We start from the raw sequence: 24172 nt of genomic DNA on the forward strand, positions 1-24172 counted from the left end.
CTCGAAGGCAAGGCAAGGCAGGATAAGGACGTCAGCGAGGGCGCCTCCAATCGTTCCGCCAAAAGGAAGAACAAGAAGCAACGGCGCGAGGGCTCGTTCATGGCCATCGCTGACCGCAAGGGTGGTTGGAAGCCCATGGAGGGCACCCTGAACCATTTCGAAAAATTACTCGAGGGACCATGTCCGAACCATGCCTTCCTGGTCAAGCATCTGTACAAGGACTGTAACCTCATGAGGCAGTTCTTGTCCGGAGGCTCCAACAAAGGAGAGCATAGGAAGGACCCTGATCCCACCACAGACGACATCGAGGGGAAGGACGGCGGCTTTCCAACACCAGACTATTGCCTCATGATCTTTGGAGGATCGGCGGCCTATGACTCCAAACACCGTCAGAAGGTCACGCGCCATGAGGTCTATACGACCAAACCGGCCACACTTGCCTTCCTCCGGTGGTCAGAGTCCGCCATAGCCTTCTATCGGACCGACCACCCAGAGAGCGTCCCACATCCAGGGAGATATCCGCTCGTGGTCGACCCGATCGTCGGCACGAAGCGGCTCACCAAAATACTGATGGATGGAGATAGCGGCCTCAACATCATATATGCCAAGACGCTCGACAAAATGGGCATCGATCGGACACGCGTCCACCCAACCGAAGCACCTTTCCATGGCATCGTGCCCAGAAAGCAGGTCATGCCACTGGAGCAGATCGATCTGCCCGTTACCTTCGGGGATCCATCCAATTATAGGACAAAAACCCTCTCCTTCGAGGTGGTCGGGTTCCTCGGAACCTACCACGCCATCCTAGGATGTCCATGCTACGCAAAGTTCATGACCGTCCCCAACTATACCTACCTCAAGCTAAAGATACCGGCCCCGTAAATAGATTACTTGAGTTGTCTTAAGTCAAACTTTTTAAACTTTGACTGAATTTCTAGAAAAAAATGTCACAATTTATGGTAACAAATTGGTATCACTCGATATACCATAGAATATATTTTCATAATGTGCTTATTTTATCTTATAGATGTCGTTACTCTTTTTTATAAAGTTAGTCTGACTGACACGGATTCTAGAAATTGATTTATTTAGGGACGGAGGGAGTATTGATTATACCCACTCAATTCTGCTTCCTGCTATGACATTTTTTATTTAGTCTAAACTGAAACGAGGTACATAGATCATGGCATTCTTAAAAAAGTTATTACTCCTTCGAATTAGTATGTTGTCCATATATGTCTTTACAGTATCACCGAGACACCGAACATGTACCACTTGTTATACATACGGGTACGGAGGATAGACACATCTAACATGCGAATTTATAGATTTCTAGCAATAGTAGGCTAAAGTTTTTTTTGTTTTTGTCAAGCAACCATTTGCTAAACATGGATGAGGACAAGTAGGAACTATATAGTTTCCAAAACCAATTGATTTGTTGTTAGCATCATTTCTAGCATTTGTATCTTGATTTGAATGGATCGAGGATATCTTTAAATGGAAATTTATTTGTGAAAAAAACATTGCAGATGGCAGATAGGTAACTAGTTCAGAGTCACTGTTGCTTGCGATAATAATACATATCGTTGATGGTGAATCTTGCCACAGACACTCAAGTGGATATCTTATTCTACATTATATGCCTGTGTGGAATAGACCACACATATTTATACACTAAGTATAACATACTTTGTTTTAAGGTTTTGCAAGAGATTTTCCAAGACACGTAGTATTACTCATGTGAAAGACACTAATATTTACATATATGTTCAAACATGTGTACAGGATGGTATGGAGATGCGGTGGAACTTATTCGTGGATTTATTAGCGCATGAAAAAATAGATATCAGAGATTTTTTTCTGCCGATATAAAACATAATCTTAGCCGTATCACGGAAAGGTCTATACAGTAGAGTTTACGAGTTTGCGAGCCATGCTCTCAGTGACCGTGTTAATTTCATGAACTTTGCTTTTTGAATTAAATGTCACTTTAATATCAGTATTTAATTTCATAATATTATTATCTTATCGTGCGATCCGTGTGTTTTAGTATAAAAATTTAGTTATCCCGTAGCAACACACTGTGCAAACCTAGTAAAATGCAAACCTAGTAAAATAAAAGACTCCAAGCATGGGTGACCGGCATACAGTTCAGCTTGGTGACGTCTACCGCCTCGCTTGGTGAGTTGCCCGGTTTCCTCCGTCCCCAGCTTCATACGTCGCCCCTATATTTCCCCGTCCGCGCACTTTATACCCATCCGACGAGTTCTTCCACTAACTCACCCAAACATCTCCATCCCATCTCCATCTACGATGACTACGCAGTCGCAAACCTCGTCCACCTCCACCTTGGCATCAGAACGGACGATCGCACAATAGCAACTTGATCCCGCAGACCACCGCCGGCACGTTCGTCGGCGGATCGCTCAACGTCCAGCAACGACGGCTGCCACCCCGCCCCGATAGAGCGAGCCATCTGAAAGGTTCTTGTTGGTTTTGGTAATTGAGTGACAACCTAGGTGGACTAATTGTGTTTATGTGAGATACACAGGTGATTAGTCCACAGGTACATGTGTATGAGCAACATATGCCATGGAGGTGAAAATGGCTTGGAGATGTTGCAAAGCTCACACATGTGATGATGAAGGAGCTTAAATGCACATGAGACATGACATTGAGTCATGTGATCAAGGTGGAGAAGATCAAGACAAAACTTGGCTTGATGGACCGGTTGCAAGCGTGAAGGGCAAGTCGAAGGCTTTGGAGTGATGGACCGCGTGGCGGTGAAGCTTGAGCAAGACTTGGCGCCGATGGACGATGGCAACGGTAAAGAGCAAGTAGAGTCAAGATCGATGAACCAATATGATCATGTGATGATATGAAGTGGATCATATCATTGTTGATCGTGTTGGTGCATGTGTTGCATCGACATTGAAGAAGATGGAATGGAATGCGCAAGGCAAAGGTATAACCTAGGGCATTTCATTTCACCGGTCATAGGTGTGTAGAGAAGTTTATGATCGGGTTTAGGATAGATGGTCGTACTATCAAGAGGGGCAAACTTGTTTGCATATTGGTCATCTAGTGCCACTCGAGTGATCTAACTTTGCATTGTCGCTAGGATCGAGTGGCGTGGCAAGTTGAGTGGCTAACATCCTTTGGGAAATGATTGTGAAAATGCTAACACACATACACATGATGGTGTACACTTGGTGGTGTTGGCACATTTACAAAGGAGGTGGTGTTTGCAGGGGTGAGATGGGTTTGGGTCCCTCTCTTGGTGGTGTTCGGCGCTTTCGGGAAAATGGAATGCCTATTTTCTATTACGCCGCATGCAAGTTCTTGGTGGTTAGCACATTAGAGCAAGGGTAAAGAAGTTAGAAGTGAAAACGAGTTGGTCGCGAAGACGCTGGCGTCGGTCAACTGACCGGACGCTGGGTCTGAATGCACCGGATGCTGGATGGCTGCGTCCGGTCAGGCTGACGTACGGTGACGCAGAAGCTGGAGTGTGACCGGACGCTGGCTGCGTCCAATCAAGTGTGACCGGACGCGTTCGGTCGAGGTCGGTACCTTACTGGAAACGACCGGACGCTGGGGTTCAGCGTCCGGTCAGTTGATGCTGCTGCGTCCGGTCAAGTCAAGTGACCGTTGGAACCGGGACACATGGCCGTCTGCGGGCGACCGGACGCTGAGGTCCAGCGTCCGGTCAACACGACCGGAGCGTCCGGTCGGCCCGACCGTTGCCTAGTGAAGGGGTAACGGCTAGTTTAGCCCTTGGGGCTATAAATAGAAGTGGCCTTCGGCCATGGCTGGTGCTGAGCACCTCAAGGGACTTAGTGTCTATGCTTGTGAGTGCTTGGGAGCCCTCCATTATACATATACTTGATAGTGATCATTCGATTGTGTGAGTGAGCTATTCTAGTGCGATTGCATCGTGAGGTTGCATCGAGTGGCACTAGGTGATCGAGTTGCAAGCCAGTGGTGCTTGTTACTCTTGGAGGTTGCCACCTCCTAGACGGCTTGGTGGTGGTCTCCGTCGAAGCGCACAAGAAGCTTGTGCGGCGCTCCGGAGAAGTGCTTGTGAGGGGCATTGTGCTCGCCCCGCGGGAGCCACGAAGAGCAACTCTAGTAAAGCGTGTCATTGAGCTACCCTCACTCAAGGGGTAGGTTCTTGCGGCGCCCGACGTGCGGGTTTAGCGGGTGATGCTAATTAGCCGCCGAACCACCAAGTGAGCGGTCGACACAACGGGGACTAGCGTGTTGGCAAACACGTGAACCTCGGGAGAAAAATCATCGTGTCAACCTTTGTTCTTCCCGTTGGTTTGCATCCCCGTTACACAAGCTTGCAATTACTTTCATATACATTGAGCTTGTGTTGTTGCTTTAGTAATTAGTTAGCTTGTGTAGCTTACTAGTTATCTTCTTGCTTGTGTAGCATAGAAGTGGCTCCCTTGCGTGGCTAATTTGGTTTGTGTAACCTTGTTAGTCACATTGCTTAGTTTGTGTAGTTAAGTATTTGCGCTCTCTAATTAGGCATTGGTTGCCTTGTTATTGAGCATTGCTAGTAAGCTTAGTTAGCTTTGTGCTTTTGCTTACTAGCATGTGTAAGAGCTCCCTTGTTGCTTAAAGTACTAGTGACATAGATTTGTGTAACCTTGCTCCTAGAATTGTTTAGGAGAGCTCTAACTAGCCCGGCACCTTTGTTGCATAATTGTTATCTTTGCAAGGTGCTAGTGAATATATATAGTGGGGTATAATCTTGGCTAGACCGATAGTTTTAATTCCGCATTTGTTTTGGTTAGCCAACGTGATTAAGTTTTTTTAAAAGGACTATTCACCCCCCTCTAGTCGCCATCTCGACTCTACACCATCCGTCTTCAAAGTTGAGGATGAGGAGCATGATGGATGGCCGCGCGTGCGTTGCCTGGCAATTAATCCACGCGTCCTCGTCGCCTCGTCTTTTGATCGTTTCAGCAATCACTCCGCCGTAAGCATCGCGTGATCGGTATTCACCAGACAGCCACTGCAACCCTCGTCGATCAGTATCTGGCTGCCTCCGTCCAACTTCAGTTCCGGCACACAACACATCCATTCAGACCCATGTAATTTGTAACCATTTCAATCATTCAGATCCATGCAAATGACTTTCAGTTAGATTGAAATTTTCACAAGTAGAAAGAGCGTAACATAGTGCTTAGGATGACTTTCAAACCTTGTTTGGCTTTGTGAGCGTGAGCACTAAACTATTAAGGGATATGAAATTAGAATACACTCTAGATACATGTGAACACATGCCATTCAGGGGAGGACAACGCCAGTAATGAAAATTCTTTAGCAACAAGTTCTATAATACTGACCAACCATTGTTTGTATAGGACATTTCTGAACCTCAAACCAACTTGAGGCATCCCCTTGTCACTAGTCATGAAAGAATCTGCACACATGTGTTTCATAAAGAATAAAGTTGGTCATGGGAATGGAAACTTCATAAAATGGCAGATGAGTGGCCACAACTCCAGCACAACTTGTGCTGCACAAGGCTGCCTCCCTCGAACCCTCAAGCCCTTGTCCTACATCCTTCCGCTCATCGACCACCATGACTCCAGCAATGTCTGGACTACTAGCTAACACATATATATAGGGGAAGAGAGGCAAGTATGATTGCTTAGCTACTTGCACACAAACTGGAAACGGACTAATCAACTTGTGTGTGTGCATGGATATGACACACGGGAGCTCTTCTTTTGTAGCTGCTCGGTCAGTGAGATGCCAAAGAAGCCTAACCGACACTACGTGAAAAACAGTTTGTAGCAACGGAACTCTTTATTTTTAGGGGCGGCTGGCATTGGAGCAGCCTCTACAGTGGCGTGCTCGAACTCCAGCACAGCAGCCGTCCCTACAAATAACATAGTAGGGGCGGCTGAATCATCAGCTGCCCCTGCTGTGCCCATAGTTTTCTGACCATGGATTTAAGATCAGACGACCCTTATTGCACCACGAAGTATAAAAGAGGACTTCCCTGCTGAAACCAACACAAATCACTCCTCTCCTGCCGTCGCTCCAGCCTCAAATCTACCGTGCCTTGGTGCCTCCCCACCGCACCCCTCCCCTCAGCTCACGTCGCACGCAACGACGGCACGAGACCGATCAGCTGCCTTCGCCCCGCCACTCCCTCCCAAGCGCGCGCTGTGCGGTCACTGCCCGAGGCCACGGCACTGCGGGCGCTCGCCATGGCCGTGCGGTCTTCTCCACCCAGGTCGAGCCGTGCGCTCGCCGTTGCGATGGCTGCGTCGCTGCTCGTGCTCACCGTGGCATTCCTGGTTGGCGCTGGCTTCACCGGCCTCAATGGGGGCGCAGTAGCTCCCGTGGAGGTGGAGGGCTCCGAGGTGGGCATCCAGTATCAAAACCTTAAGATCTGTCATGGGTTGTGGCCAGATCCGTAGAAGGCCGTGACAACGCCGGCCATGGCTACGCGGCCACTGGACGGATCATGTGGTGACGGATGGGGGGAAGGCGTGGCTGGATCTAGAGAAGACACGGCTTGGATTCGTGTTCTTGTCCGGCGAGCTTCATTCGCGGGTGCCGGATGCAGGTAAATTAAAGTAGGTGGATATTCTGTTTCTTTTCTCGTACTACTCATACATATTCTGTCCCGGCTGCAGGGCTTGCGATGCTGCCGTCGACTTCGTGCAGGTTCCGATCCGTCGCTGCCCGCTGGTGAGTACATTCTGGGGCTGCCTAGAGAAGTTTTTAGGTACTTGCATGCTCCCAGCTTTATGAGTGCAGATCTGCAATTTCTCGCTATTCTTTGACACGATTATGTCCTAGATCAGGTAGACTGTGACTTCATTTTTCACAGGGCCTTTTTCTCCTGATCATTGATGCGAGCACGTACACCTAAAATAGACTTATCTTAATAGGCCTTTTTCGTCTCTATATGTTTCCAGTTTAAGCATTTATGTTTCATTCTCTTTCCTACCATCAGTGTTAGGTCAAATTCTAGAAAATTGGATAACGATGTGTTTCTACCAGCAACACAATTTTTAGTTTCATTTTCAATTATGAAGTTAATCTGAATGAGTACAGTTCAACATGGTTTTGCTTGCCTCACCCTGACATAGTGACATTTGCGCCTCAGATGTTGTTTTTAAGTTTGCCATCGGATGCATCCTTATAGTCTATTCTAGTGTTAATTTTTACTGATCTTTTTGTGTTTTACATGCATCATGCTTACTACTGACTTGTTTTTTTTTACAAAGATTATTAGGTCTGCTGGTGTACACCTCATGGTCCTTCCTATCGTGTCTTCTGGTAAGCGCATCGTTGGCCCATGTGCATCTCTAGATTTGCAGTACGTTGTCCATTACACTCTTATATGCAGTATTGGACAACTATGACATGAATACTGAAGCTTATTGTGGTCTATTGGACAACTACGCTTTGTTTTAGATTATTAACGTAGAATAATTACGAGCTGAAGATGGATTCTTATCATACTTTTTTTTGCTATCTTGCCTCATTTTGGTCTTTGAGCTGCCAATTTCTATTACTTTTTATTACAATAGTGTATCTTTTCATGTCACATTGCTTAAGTGTGTATACCAGTTAAAAGGCAAAAGATTCCATTTTGCTTTCTTCCCTATTTCCATAAACGGATAAGCCCTAATGTTGTCACAGTCACATGTTTTTATTCACATTTCAAGTTTTAGGATTAATTGTGAAGTTTGTTTTCTTCCTATGATAAGTATTTATGTTGCAGTCTGTAATTTATTGGCTGTTTATCTGACACTACACTCTGTTGTGTTTTCTTATTAGATGTCACAAGCCAGGGAAGTGAGGTTAGTACCCCTGCATGGTGGAATTGTTATAATAATTCTCTTGTTCTCTCACTCAGACCAAATTCTCATAATCTGGTGTGTTCTGGTTTTTGAAATATTGCTTTTAGGTACACTGCACGGTCTATTACACCTCCTGCTGATAGAAATGGCACTTCAAGCTTACCTCCTCCAAAGAGACGCAGCCCCTCAAGGTCACCTCCACCAAAGACTAGTGCTTCACGGTCCCCAGGTCCAAAGAGACGCAGCACTTCAAGGTCTCCTCCTAGGAGACGTGGTAGATCAAGGTCAAGGGATAGAAGTCGGTCCAGGCAAGTATATCACTTGTAATTGATAGTTTATCAAATATTATTGGTTCCAATGAGGCAATGATTTGTTTTTAGCTCCAGTTTTGCAATTCTACACAAATATGGGATTGGGGCAGTACTGATGTTTAGTTCTTTATCATGCACAGGAGCCCAGATGATAGAAATCCAGGGAATAACCTTTATGTGACTGGATTGTTTCCAAATGTACTTAAGACCCATCAATTCACAAATTAGACTTGTGAATTATGTCTATTTAACGATGGATTGTATATATATATATATATATATATATATATATATATATATATATATATATATATATATATATATATATATATATATATTCTAGTCGAATTTGAATTGTAAATTTGATTTTTTTTTTTACGGAAAAATGTACTGTAGGGACGGTTCTAAACTGAACCGCCCCTACAAACAAGTATTATAGAGGCGGCTGGTACTACAGCCGTCCCTACAAATCGACTGTAGCGGCACCAGCTGCCTCTATAAATCGATTTGTAAGGACGGTCTGAAAACCGCCTCTACAAATGCATGATTTATAGAGATGGTTTGGTAAGGGCGACTATAAAAACCGTTGCTACAAATCTTCATGAGCCGTCGCTACAAATACTATATGGCGTAGTGCGGGGACATTGAAAATTTTGGTCTAGCCTTGCTCAGGAATATTAAGTACTATACATGCTGAGCATTATGTTGTAGGCAGTTCTTAATTATGTTTCTATTTTGTTCTTCATGGTTCTTTCTTAGAGCTTAATTATTTCTTACCGTAGGTAGACACTTAGGGATTAGAAGTGAAAATAACCGCAGACAAGTACATAGAAAACACTTGAGGGGTGAGAACGTCCCGAATCTTGGAAGAATGTTCTCTAACCTTGCTGCCCTCAAACCAAACACTTGTAAAAATATGATCGTCCAATTCTTAACCCAAATGTCAGCTACGAAGATGGATACGATCAGTATCTCCAGACCAACACAATCATATACAGGGTGAGCCCTTTAGGTCACTTTGGAATGCAGTAATTTTCTTTTCTGGATCTTATATTTTTCATATAAAATTAAGCTAATTTATGTGAAATTACTTCGCTATTTTTTCTACAAATTTCTGTGTTCCAAAGAGTGCCGAGACAATATTGGGCCTAAACTGATCGACGGCGCGGGCGAGACGGCCCAACTTTTCATCTAGTCGGTGAAGTACAAAACCCGCCCCCCGTCTGGTTCTTGCTGGTTTCATTTCAATCTTCCCCACCCCCTGAATTTTTGTTGCGATCCGTAGCAATCCCCGTCTCGCTCGCAGAATCCATTTCTCAAATCCAGCAGAGAAGTTAGTCGATGGGGTCGGCGACGGGCACCTGCGAGATCGCGCGCCTGCCGGAGGACCTCCTCTCGGCGGCGCTCGCCCTCACCACGCCGCGGGACGCCTACCGCGCCGCTGCGGTCTCCCGCGCCTTCCGCGACGCCGCCGGATCCGATGCCGTGTGGTCCTGCTTCGTCCCCCGGGACCTCCCGCCGATCGCTGCCGGGGAGCTTGCCGGCCCCGCGCCGCCGTCCAAGAAGGAGCGGCTCCTTCGACTCTCCGACCGCCGTTGCCCCCTCTTACTCGCCGGTGGCCTCAGGATACAGCCGGTTCCCAAAAATCCTCTACTCGTCTATGGACGCAAGGTACGGTCCGGCCCTCGACAGGCCACATGTAACAGTAGGGTTTCCTTCTCTTGTAATCTAGTTCTTCAATTGATCATCTGATCGGCTAACCGGCCTGTTGCTGTGTTCAGAGCATGTGGTTGGACAGGGGGAGCGGCGCCAAGTGCTACATGCTGCTAGCGAGGGCCCTGCACATCTCGTGGGGCGACACGCCGTGCTACTGGCGCTGGATCGATCTCCCCGACTCCAGGTTCGCATGGCACAACCAATTTCTTCTGTATCTCAAATTCACCCTGTTGCTGCTGGTGGTTTTGGCTTGCAATTTGGATTAGATACTTGTTGTGAGATAAAGTGCCAACTGTTTTCGAGGATTAAGAAAAATTTCAAGTTCTAGGGCATGGGGCTTTTATACAGATCTAGATAGAAAAAATCTGATTATGAAAAGTTTGGCCTCAGAGCTATGTATTGACTGGGTAGCAGTCTGTTCTTACTTCTTAGCAGCAGCAGCATGGATGGTGGATAGGCCCGACAACTTAGTGTCCAGGGCTCAGGATTTATCCCAAGTTTTGCATATGCACCATCCTTGTTATATAATTGTACTTGATTATCAATCATCTTGTATCGATTGCTCTTTCTTTGAAACTTAGTCCTTTGTTAATCTGGCACAGGTTCGAAGTTGCTGTACTCCTGTCTGTTTGCTGGTTCGAAATACGTGGCAAGATACACAGCAAAATGCTTTCTCGAGACACAGCTTATGCAGCTTACATTGTGTTCAAGATACCCGTTGGATCCTATGGGCTGGATTATCCACCCCAGAAGGCATTAATAGACACAGTTGCAGGAAAGAAATAATCCTCAAAGTCTGCGTCCAAAGCTATGAAGGTAGCAGCGGCGAATCTAGACTAAACTGCTGTCGGGGTCGCACAGATTCATGAACTCAATTTGATGGGGTCGTAGCTGACCGGAATACGCGGGATTCCACTGATTCATACAAAGTTATCGGGGTCGCATGACCCCGACACATATGCACTGGCTTCGCCGCTGGAAGGTAGGGACGTGAATGTTCAGGTCACAGTGCCCTTGACGCGAGAATACAACAAGAGCTACCGGCGTGGGCATGGTAGAAACCCGGTGCTCCCTCAGGAAAGGACTGATGGTTGGATGGAGTTGGAGATGGGCGTGTTCTACAACAAGGAAGGTGATGATGGCGAGGTGCGCTTTAGCCTCCTGCAGACATCAGGTACTTCGAAGGAGGGTCTTATTGTTCAGGGCATTGAGATTAGACCCAAGAAACTAGGCTAACGATTTGTAGGTGTAAGAGCCATCTTGTGGGAATAAATAAATGGACAGAAGAAAGCATGTAGGTACTGTGTATTTACCATATGGCCAGATGGTATTGATTGTATCATCTAACCATAGACATATTATATATGCGGTTTAAGGATTCCATACTGCGGCACACTTACTAGCTTGATCTTTGATCTGTTTGTTGCAAAGATCGTAGCTCTTCCTTATGTTTTTACGATACATATAGATAACACAAATTTATGAGCTGTAAAAAAAATCATAAGTGACGTGTGTCGGCGATTGAGCATATGCCCTTGCATTTCCTACAAATTTATGAGCTGTAAAATAAAAAAAAAACATAAGTGACGTCTATCAGCGATTGAGCATGCCCTTGCATTTCCTACTTTGTGGCTGTGGCTATTGTTGCATCATGTTTGCTGCTACCGGTTAGAAAGAGAAAGAAAACTCACCATCCGTATGCTCTTAGCATCAAAATCCTAAAGAGAGTAGTATCGTAGGGATTCAAACTCAGATAGCCTACTAGAGCCCTCCTCCCTTGCCCAGCCTATAGAACCTACAGGCTTTTGATTATCCATAGCAGGAGATGTCGGTGAGCCTTTGGAACGGGCAGGCAAACAGCTTGCAACGTTTGCCAGATGCCTTAGATTTTTCCTACAATGCCTTGTATCATGTTTGTTTTACTTTTAAAACGGAACACTTACTTAGACATGGTAGAGGTTGAATCGGTGATGGGTTACTCGCCAATCGCACCATGTAGGAGTAGCTTGTCCACTAATCAACATTAAATTGAGAAATGGTCGAAAAACTTGATCCATATGATGAACTTAACTCGAGGGCTGGTGAGGGGTTGGGTCAGGCAAGATGAGGAGGTCTTGAATGACGTAGCTTGTTAGGCCGGTTAAGGACCGCACATTCGTCGTAATGAGTCTTTGACCATAACCGTACAAACCATTTGCCATGTTATGGGTATAATAAGCTTAGTACCTTGTTACGACCGGATATCCAATAGATTCAACGCGAGGTGAAATGAGGGATAGCTAGGAGGGCTAGTACCTCTGGGCTCACTATCTAACCGTTCATGGCCGGTTTGGTCGGACTCGGACACGGTTGAGGCTCGAGTTACGCCTTATGTACCACGGGTTATATGGGTTGTGACCGTTGTCTTTGGTGAGAAAAACTTGCACCACTTCGCAAAGATTTGAATTTACCTCTTGTTCAGGTCTCATGGATTGAGATTAGTGTTTGTTGGAAGGACTCGTGCAAGATCGAACTCCGCTTACTTACTTGCTCTTACATGTTCAAGCCATGCCATGTTATATTATGTGATGCTTAGGTTTACATAGAACTCTAATTAATATTCTCGTACCAATGCTTTTATGCAAACCAACATTTTCTCCTTGATAATGCCAAATGCATGATTCATTGTTTACAATCAATAGGTAAGTGAGTACACTCGTGTACCTATGTTGCTACATCTTTTAGTTTTGCAGGTGGGAATGCCCCCCAGCGTATGGGTTCTTCTACGCCCTTGATCCCTCGGTAGATTAGGAGCACTAGAGGCCGTCCTTGATGAGAGGCATAGGCCATGACTTGCTGTTTCAAAATTATGTTGTTCAAAACTTGGACTTGTTTGTTTGTCCGCGTAATGAACTACGTGTGAAACAATGGGTTTTGTTAATTGTAATCTGAACTTGTGTGAGCAATGGAATAGAGTACCACTTGTTATAGATCTTGGAGACTAAATAGACGTTGTGCCACAGATGGTAGTATTAGGGATGGCCGGGTGGGTCGAGATTTGGCTAAGTGTGGTCAGTGGATGATAGCTTTAGCTTGGCTTAACCCCCAGTGCGACATGGGAGCGGTCCTGTGATCCTGTCACCCCTGATGTTGTTGCCCCAGCCTGCTCCACCCTTACATGGCTCTGGCCGCCACGGCCCATGGATGTCGTGCTACTGCTACCACCCAGTTGCCTGAAGACATGAAGCCGGAGGACAAGGTCACACGGGAGGACACACGTACACGAGATGGAATAGAAAAATGCTAGGAAGGGACGAGTTTGTCCACTAGTAGTTTTTAAGGGTTTTATAAGAGGGATAAGGACGTCCCGGGTCTTAAAAGAACATTATCCTCTAGTGTGTTGAATCTAATCCCGCCGCTCTTGAACCAAACACTACTAAAAAATAGGATCATCCTATCTTAGTACCCTAAACCAAATGCCACCTAAGAAGATGGAAATGATTTTCGGACCTAGACAAGCGACACAATCCTGTACAGGCCCCCTTTGGAATGCAGTATTTTTTTTGTCTGAATCTTTTATTTTCATGTGAAAATAAGCTAATCCGTGCGAACTTTATAAGTTTTTAGATAAGACTAGCGTCCGGACGGGCCAGCGTCGTACACTTGTGACTGTTGTGCCTGCCCACGTCCCCGCGTATGCACGCTGCTGCTGCCCACACGCCTGTGCCTACTTCACGTGGGGCCCGTGCCGCTCCGTTTCCGCGCCTGCGGAAGCCCATGTAGGGGCGTGTCTCGATCTGCGTCCGCTCCATTTCCCGTGGTGCCGCTCGTGCCCCCTCTGCTCCCATGCGCAGCTACGATAGCTGGGTCCACTGCAATATATGCAACACCTAGATTTATTTTTGCAATATATAGATAAAATACTATGCAATATATATCCAAAATAGTTGAAACACTTGCAACTTTCGTCTAAAAGACCAGAAAAACACGTGTGTAGCCATTGCAAAACATATGCAACATCTAGATAAAACACTTACAACATACCACTAGTAGAGAAACTAGCTGTACTCCCGGTTCTCAACCCCCTTCAGTCCCGGTTTTGGAACCAGGAGCATGAATCCGGGACTAAATAGCCCCTCCTTTAGTCCCGGTTTCGCGCCCGAGACTAAAGGTCAACCGGGGCTAAAGAGGCCTCCCGGCCTGGCCACGTGGGCCGGCCCTTTAGTCCCGGTTGGTATTACCAACCGGGACTAAATGTTTTCTTTTTTTTCTTTTTTTGTTTTTATTTTTAATTGATGATTCGTTTTGATTTTCGAATAGGTTTTCGAATACGCATTCTACGCTACTAATAATATACGTATTCTACACGTTTATAATGTTCAAACATTTTGTACAAACTAAAGTATGAAACTAACATATATATTACATGCATATATATATATATTATATGTTATTTTATGTACATATAATATGTATATATATATATATATATATATATATATATATATATATATATATATATATATTACAAATAAAGCTTGCATTGTATATTCTATCATATTCTTGGCATAACAAAGTCACTCCATCTGGTTTGGCTTTCATGTTTTGTTCACGTCATTGTAAAACTCGCCGACGGAGTTTAGGACCTGGTCATTAAGAAATCCTGCTATGGTCTCTTGAATTGCTTTCAGTTGGTCACGTCATATGACTTTTTCCTTCAACCATAGTCTTCAATAAAAGTTAAAGGAAAAGTATTAATATATATATATATATATGTTGGTCACGTGATTACTTATATATATATGAGCAATAAAAGAAATTGTGAATATATGAATATATTTATATAACATACTTTGAGGTTCTCTTCATGAGTTCTTTTTTAGTACGCCATGATGAACTCGCAAACATAGTATCCGCAGTAGTTGTTCCCCTGTTCTTGCCTCAGAACCCACTTTTACGAGAAAAAAGAACCGATGAATTGAAAGCATGCATGGTGTTAATTGAATTATATATATATATATATATATATATATATATATATATATATATATATATATATATATATATATATATATATATATATATGTAGCTAGTACTTATTCTATGTGCGATTATATCCAGTGGCGTTTTGTAATGTTTCATGTGGTGTTCCTCAATGAAACTTTTTCAAACACTGCGCCCAATAAAATAAAAAATTAATTTGGCCTTTAATAATTGTTGCAGTTAAGAGATCGGGGTATATATAGTTGCTAGAGAGACCAAATTACCCTTGGATAATATCTATCATGTCTTGGTACTCTGTTTGCTCTTTTCTTAATGAGTCTAAGATGCTCAACAGACAATTGGCCATATCGATGACCATCAATATCCAGTGATTGCTGCATATGTTTTTATACACAAATATGATCGACATTAACTAGAGTCAACATATATATATGGGAGATAGCTTAGCTAGTAAGCAAATAACTGAACAAATGTCCATATGATCGATATTAATTATTTAACACTCACTTGAAGTTGTAGAGGAAGAGTATGTCCTTGTTTTGTTGGTTCACTAAGAACCTCATGAGATTTTTCTCGAGTTCAGCTTTCCATTAAGGCGGGGGATTAGGGTATTTGAATACGACATTTGGATCAACGAAACCAACATCATTATCCTTTCTCTTTCTGAGTTCTGTCATCTCATATCTGCATATATAAAAATATAGTGTGAGGATATATAATTTATATATATACATGTAGCTTTATATATATACACTTTAATAGTAGAAAATAATCACACTTATAGATAATAGCAGCTAATGAGACTTTTGTCGAGAGAGTCCAGGTGGCATAGTTGGTGTAATTCTGAAAACTCGACATATATAACGTCATCGTCACGGAAGTAATGTTGGTTTCTAACTCTAACAAAAACAAAGGTCTCTCCCCGTTCACATGCCGCTATGTACCACTTGTTTAGCAGGTACATTTGCGTACCCAGTTCACCTAAGGCCTCAGGGTTGTATAGACTCTTTCCATGTTCAAATTTCTTCCAAGGATCCACTTTCGGAGTAGATGGTCCTTCAGCGAGCACTTGGGTAAGGTCCAAACCGGTATCCTCGTAAAACCGAGCCAGGTCCTCAAAATCGACGTCCAGTACGTCTAAGTTTGAACCATATTCATTACGAATGACAAGAGGGGGGACTGATTGTTGCGATTGTTGTCCGAGTTGTGCAACACCTTTCCCTGCTCTAGTCTTTTTTTGCTTCGCCTCAAATGACTTGGTGAGAGAGCGGTCGTAGTCCGATTTTGGCAGGGTCTTTTGAGATTCCCGCTTTTTCTGGTCCACCTTCTTTCTTAGAAGATCTGGAGGTAGGTAGAAGTACAGTTTCTCCGGGTTCTCCTTCGCTTCTCGTTGCTTTCTTACTTTTTCGAAGAAACTGCTCATATCTTTTTGTACTGTAGCATTTAATTCTTTTTTACTTTTCTCGTAAGCCAGTTTTTGAGGAATAACTAGATTAGAGGAGGCTTTCTTCTTTGCCGGCTGGTGGGCCAACGGCTTCGTTCACGGGGCGGACCTCTTAGGAGCTGGCTGCTTCTTGGTCATGAAGGGAGGCGGGACAACCGTTGGAGACCTCCTTGGAGGTGGCGACGGTGGTGGCGTTGCATAATCATTGCCTAGAGCACTATGATGATCTGGAGATTAAATAATTGGACTTAGGTTGGCGGAGGCCCTGCTGTGTGAGTACAAAAAAGAATAATTAGGTATAAGAAATTGTTATTATTAATCATGCATGTCAATAGAAAATTAGTGAAAAAATTGTTTCGTTCACTTTTGGCTGCACCTATTGTCTGGCAGTTGAGGAAGCGGCGGTGGACTAGAGACCTCAGGAATAATGATTTAGTGCTTGCGCCATAGTATGAATGTCTTCTCTGCTTCTCCTAAAGTCTTCTCCCCATCACCTCCTGGAATGTCAAGAGCCAGATCACTAAAACCTTTGTTAACTCTATCCACTGAGACGCTAACATATCCAGGTGGTATTATTGCCCTATGGATTCTTGGTGTCTTGGTAGGATCTGGAGGAGAAAAAACACCGAGAGCCACCATGATTGTGGCATTCCCTTTTGGAATATGTAGCTCACATGATGTAAACGGTGCAGTGATGTCATCCACGGGAAAACGTAGCATTGCGTCATCTCGATTTGGCAACTCCGTGGAAGCGCAACTGCTTTTCAACTGATTAGGGGGCTAATATTAATGTTGATTCCTGGATCTGATACCTGCCTTTGGGCACTCATTGCTATTTGCACTTGCTTTATGATTTCGTCCTGCATTCTAGCTTGCATGTCTTTTTCGCGCTCCTGTGCTTGAAGCAACGCCTCTCGTGACTCACGAACATATTCCTCCAACCTACTGATCCGCGCTGCTTCCTCATCCTTCCTTCTCTGCCGGCTTCTATAGGTATCTCTATCGTTAGGGAAACCATGCTCCCAAGAAATGTTTCATTTTAAACCTCTCGTTCGGCCACTATATTCAGCAGTCCTGATGGCATACGTCAGTTCATCCTTCTCTCTATTGGGCCTAAATGCACCAATAGCTTTAGCTTATAGAGCATAAGAAAATCTTTGTGTTGCTCTTTTGAGTTTTGGGCCACGAACCAGCTTCTCGGTCTCTAGGTCCAGTCTTTCCCCATGAGCGAAAAACCAATTCTTCGTGTGTTTGGGCCAATTGAGTGATTCTGGTGTGATACCCTTGGCAAGAATGCCCGCTTCCATTTTTTTCCACTTGGGAATGGCAGTCGCGTAGCCACCTGATCCCATTCCATGGTGGTATACCTTATGTCGAGCATTCTCTTGGTTCGTTCTCACCCGTTCCTCACCCTCTTCCGATGTCTTGTACTGTACAAAATCATTCCAGTAGGGCCTCAACTTCACGAGCGGGCCACTAGTATTGAAATTGGGCGTTAGGTTCTTCTTGACGTATTTCGTGTATAGGGATTTCTTCTAAGTTTGAAATTATGTGGCCATCTTCTTCATAGCCCACTTTCGAACTAGTTCCTTCAATTCATCATCGTTGATAGCATCATAATCATCCACTTGCAACGTGAAATGTTGAAGGATATCATCCCAAATTAAATTCTTATCAAGATCAGAGACAAAACTAACATGAGGCTCGTTGATCTTTTGCTTCCATTCACGGGCACTGATCGGAAGTCTGTCCCTTACAAGGCACCCACAGTGTTGCACGAATTTCCTTGCATGTGGACCAAGTGGTTCACCTGTCTCGATATTGAATTCCGATATTATGTAGCGCCCCTCCAATGGCTTTTTCGGGCCTTGAATATTTTTGCTTTTCGCCATTATGGTCGTCGATCCAGAGGACTATGTATAAAAAAGAATAAATAAATATCATGTGTACACATAATAGATGATAGATATTCAAATATATATATATATATAATATTCAAATATATATAAATATATATACCTCGCCAGTGTTTTCTTGCACAATATTTTCTTGGTTATCTTCAAGAGCCAGGTATTGACTCCCGTCATCTACATCCTGCTGGTCACCATCGGCCAATTGAGTGCCGGTGTTGATATTATCCATCATTTCTTCATCCATGTTGTCTCTCGGGGCAGCCATCTAGCTTTTACACCACTAGATATATCTATAAAAAAATAAAAACTATATCTATCAAATATCCATCAAATTCTAGCTCAAAAACATATTTAAATAAATAACCATCCATACTAGTTGACCTTGCTTACGTGATCATCTCGACGAGTATTTCTCCATCGGACGGCACCGTACTTGGCCACGGAAGAGCTCTGATTCTACGAGGAAGGGAACACGGTCTTCCACGACTGTTGCCGCTCTCCCTCGTAGAATCAAAGCTCCTCCTTGATGTCCGTTACCGCTCGGTAGAGAACATGCTAGCCGAGATGAACACAGTCCGCCTACATGATCAACTAGTACAGATTTTCTACAATTTTCTAACTATTTTCTAAGTTTTTCATTTCATGGAAAAATTAATTCTAAAAAATAAAAGGCATGATTTCTAAGTATTTCATTTCATGGAAAAATTAATTCTAAGTGACCTGCTCGACATCGGCGAGCTCACGGGTGTTTCATGGAAAAATTAATTCTAAGTGACCTGCTCGACAAAATTGAGAAAAAAACACACACTCTCATGACCTCACACATCTTCTAAGATCACGTAAGCTTCCATACTAGTTGACCTTGCTTACGTGATAATCTCAGCAGGCATTTCTCCACCAGACGGCACCGTACTTGGCCATGGAAGAGCTCTGATTCTATGAGGAAGGGAACACGGTCTTCCACGACTGTTGCCGCTCTCCCTCGTAGAATCAAAGCTCTTCCTTGACATCCATTACCGCTCGACAGAGAACATGCTAGTTGAGATGAACACGGTCCGCAAGTTCAACTAGTATGTATTTTCTACAATTTTCTAACTAGTCCGCGCCAAGGAGGCGGAGGTATGCCCACCCAAGTATGAGAACTACGTGCCCTGCTACTACAACGTCATGGATGTCGTCGAACGTCTCAGATCTAGGGGCCGGCATCGTCATAAGCTACCGCGCAAAAAGGAGGAAACGACGAGACACCGAGCCGCGCCCGTGCTCCACTGAGCTCGATGGCTCAGCGCAAAATCGCATTACAAGATTGCCGTCATGAGGGCTCGGCACACGTATCCATCCGATTACAAAAGGTTGGAGCAATTAATCCATCATAAACGGATTATATACGGTGGCGGCGGTGGCTCACATCCAAGGTGTCAAACGCGAGGTCCAGCTCCTACAGCCAAAAAACATGTTAGAGACTTAGACTTTACTAAAAAACAGTAATAATATGTTTCATTACAGGCTGATAGTAAATATGGCTGCAGGAAAGCCCATCCATTCGAGCTTTGCCGAGCTTTGCCTCTTAAGAGCAGTAAGTATGGTTAGGTGAAATCAAATATCGCCATGCAAAAGTAGTAGACTAGCTAAATTGTTACCCTCAACCTCAAGTGGCATGGGTGATTGACCGGTAATAACAGTGGTACACGTCTTTGCCATTTAATTTGATCATCGACACGCACATGCAAATACATATTACATAGGGCCAGACACAAGCATAAATATCAGTATGAATTCATGGCCTCAGTCGCCCACATTCTAGCACCACGGAGCCTAACATATAAACAGAAGTATGCACCAATTGCAAAGGCTACTAGCTAGCACCAAATCGAAGCGATGCATTCATTAAGCAACGACACTGAACGAGTTGGCCATACAGTAGCAAGAGAGTGCAGAGGAAGAGGGAGACCGGGCCAAACCTAGAGAACACGTGCCGTAATAGAGATGCTGTGGCCTGCTGTGGATCTTGGAGAAGACTGTGCCTCGTGGATCTAACACAAGAACGAGGGCTTCAAAGTTCAAACATAGCACGGAGAGGAGGGTGAAGAAGGGGATGAATTGGAGGAGATAGACACCTCGAAGAACCTTGAACCGCTTAGGGGCGAGGTGGGTCGGGGACGAGGACGACGCGAGGCGTGCGCTGGCCGATCGGAGAAGAAGCACGCGTGCGCGTGGGGCCGGTGGGGGCGGTGGTGCTGCTGGATCCGGTTGGAGAAGATGAGGCGATGGAGAAGAAGGCTTGGTGGCTACTGGATCCGGTTGGAGAAGAAGGCGGCGGAGACAGAGAGGAAAAAAACTAAGGAAGAAAGGCGTGGTTTATAAAGGGGGACCTGTAGTCCTGGGTGATTGTTAGAACCAGGACTAAAGGTTCTTTAGTCCCGGGTGATGGTTAGAATCGAGACTAAAGGTCTGACCTTTAGTCCCGGGTGTAGCCACGGCCCGGGAGTAAAGGGGGTTTTGGCGGGCCACAAAAACGTAGCCCATCTTTAGTAGTCCCAGGTGATGGTTAGAACCAGGACTAAAGGTTCTTTAGTCCCGGGTGATGGTTAAAACCAGGACTAAAGGTCTGACCTTTAGTCCTAGGTGGTTGGTCCACCCGAGAGTAAAGGTGGGCTGCAGTTTGGCTTCATGCTAGTTTGTAGAAGTTTTTTCTTTTTTATATATTTCTTTTATATAAATATGCAGAGAGTTGTTAATTGCCTAGTAAATAAAATATTAGCAAAAAAATACAAAAAGAATTCTAGGACCTGATTTTGCATTATTGTACATAAGAAAAATCTGTAACCTAAACTCTTTTGTTTTATCGTATAAATATTTAACATAGTGTAAATAATAATCATAATTTTCACCATGCAAAAATGTACTACTTAATTAAAATCATTAAAACTATTGCTTTTCGACAGGAAATTAGTTTTCACATCTTATTGACGTTGATCATTTGTTTTTTCATCACACATTCTCCACAAGAAATCCACCGTCAAGCAGAAAATTCATTTAAATGGTAGAAAATATGAATACACGATAGAAATATGAATACACTACATATATCAAGCGGGAACAGTAGTGAACTTCTTCTTAGCGTATATCCCTTGGTTATGATCGCGCCGTAATCATGGAGTGTCCTCATCATTTAGCTGGATGCTTGGGTCTTTGTTCACTGTGAAGGGTGGAATTCGGTCATCCTTTTCATAATCTTCTGATATGTCTAACTTGTCTTCAATTCCGATGATGTTTCTTTTCCCTGAAAGAACTATGTGGCGCTTTGGCTCATTGATTGGGTCATTGTTGTTTTTCCCTCTCTTCGGTTTTGTAGACATGTCCTTGACATAGAACACCTGATTCACATCCTTGGCAAGGACAAACGGTTCGTCTTTGTACCCAATATTGTTGAGGTCCATGGTTGTCATTCTATACTAGTTGTTGACTGCTACCCCGCCTCCAGTCGCCTTTACCCATTGGCACTTGAACAAAGGTACCTTAAAAGTAGGTGCATAGTTTAGTTCCCATATCTTCTCTATGCGGCCATAATATGTTTGCTTATTTGCATTAGGGTCGGTGGCATCTATGCGGACACCACTGTTTTAGTTGGTGCTCCTTTTATCTTGGGCTACTGTGTAAAATGTATTCCTATTTATCTTGTACCCTTTGTATATGAGGATATGCCATGATGGCTGCCTAGCCAACAAATACCGTTACTCATCAATACTCTCATCACCCTGACATTCTTTTCGCAACCAGTCGCTGAAAGTTTCCATGTGCTGACGCGTAATCCAAGCTTCAGACTTCTCTAGAAACTCAGATCGGAGCAACTCTTTATGTGTCTCGATATACGAATCCACCAAGGAGAAGTTTTACAGAACTGTGTAGTGTGCTTTATTAAAATAATTGTCCTACATATCAATATATGTTTTCTTCCCTAGTGTCCCCTTTCCACTTAGTCTCCCCTCGTGTCGCGATTCAGGAACACCAATCGGGTCGAGGTTAGGAATAAAGTCAACACAAAACTCAATGACCTCCTATGTTCCATAGCCCTTGGCGATGCTTCCTTCTGGCTGAGCATGGTTGTGAACATATTTCTTTAGGACTCCCATGAACCTCTCAAAAAGGAACATGTTGTGCAGGAAAACATGTCCGAGAATGCTAATCTCCTTGACCAGGTGAACTAGGAGGTGTGTCATGATATTAAAGAAGGAAGGAGGGAACACCAACTCCAAGCTGACAAGACATTGAACCACATCATTCTGTAGTTTAGCTAGATCCATTAGATCGATTGCCTTCTAAGAAATTGCATTGAGGAATGCACATAGCTTCACGGTGGCTAGACATACATTTGGAGGTAGAATTCCTCTTAATGCAACTGGAAGCAATTGCATCATGAGCACGTGACAGTCATGGGACTTTAAGTTTAGGAATTTCTTCTCTCGCACATTTATTATACCCTTTATATTCAAGGAGAATCCAGATGATACCTTGATGCTTGCTAGGCATTCAAACATGCTTTCCTTCTCTTCTTTGCTAAGAGTGTAGCTGGCAGGACTTAAGTAATGGCGTCCATCATCTGTCTTCTCTGGATGTAGGTTGTCTCGTTCTTTCAAACATCGCAGGTCCTATCGTGCTTCAAGTGTGTCCTTAGGTTTCCCATACACACCCATGAAGCCTAGCAGGTTCACACAAAGATTCTTCGTCAGGTGCATCATGTCGATCACGCTACGGACCTCTAGGACTTGTCAATAGGGTAGCTCCCAAAATATGAACTTCTTCTTCCACATGGGTGCGTGACCGTCAGCATTGTTCGAAACAGGTTCGCTGCCATGTGCTTTTCCAAATACTACTTTCATATCCTTGACCATATTGAGTACATCCTCACCAATTCGGTTGCCCGGCTTGGTCTGATGGTCTGCCTTACCTTTAAAATGCTTGCCTTTCTTTCTTAGGGGGTGATTCGCAGGAAGAAAATCGACGATGGCCAAGGTACACGACCTTTCGACATTTTTTCAAGAATATACCTTTAATGTCATCGAAACAGTGCGTGCATGCATTATATCCCTTGTTTGATTGTCCTGAAAGATTACTTAGAGCATGCCAATTATTGATTGTTATGAACAACAATGCTCACAGGTCAAAGTGCTCCTGTTTGTGCTCATCCCACACATGTACACCTGGTCTGTTCCACAAAAGTAGAAGTTCTTCAACTAGTGGCCTCAGGTACACATCGATGTCGTTGCCAGGTTGCCTTGGGCCTTGGATGAGCACTGGCATCATAATAAACTTACGCTTCATGCATAACCAGGGAGGAAGGTTGTAGATACATAGAGTAACAGGTCAAGTGCTATGACTACTGCTCTGCTCTCCGAAAGGATTCATACCATCCGTACTTAAAGCAAACCTTAAGTTTCTTGCATCATTTGCAAACTCCGAAAATTCTCTATCGATTGCTCTCCACTGGGACCCATCAGCAGGGTGTCTCAACATATTGTCTACCTCCTAGTACCAGCCTGAACATCCAATGCCATCCCACTAAAATTAAAACAAAAAATTAGAACTTTAATCACAATTGTCATGAAAATAAGTATAAATTAACCATAATCATCAAATACGACAAAATAACTCAAATTGTGATCCGGACACTTGTAGAAGATACGACCCTTGTTGGGACACTCCTTTCTCACCCGGTACTCCATCACAATCTTCTCCTCACACTTGCCGCATGCAATGAGAGGGAGGTCCGGCCTTAGTCGCTTTGGAACCCGATGAGAGGCCGAGGACCCGAAAGCAGTTGACATCTACTCTCTATACTCATTTTTAATATAATATAAATTTCTCATTTTATAAACAAATAAAATTAAAAAAACTCTAAAATTCTCTATATCTCTAAACCATGAAGTGTGCTATGCATGCTAGAAATGAAAGTTGAATACTAGTTTT

At 44.0% G+C, this 24172-nt stretch overlaps 1 pseudogene; it reads left to right on the top strand.

The window, feature by feature from the left end:
• The first annotated feature begins 8515 nt into the window (after nucleotides 1-8515).
• LOC136475168 (F-box protein PP2-B11-like) lies at nucleotides 8516-11233 on the top strand (annotated as a pseudogene).
• Nucleotides 11234-24172: the final 12939 nt, after the last annotated feature.

The sequence above is a fragment of the Miscanthus floridulus genome, chromosome 8, assembly GCF_019320115.1.
Source record: "Miscanthus floridulus cultivar M001 chromosome 8, ASM1932011v1, whole genome shotgun sequence".
Taxonomy (NCBI): Eukaryota; Viridiplantae; Streptophyta; class Magnoliopsida; order Poales; family Poaceae; genus Miscanthus; species Miscanthus floridulus.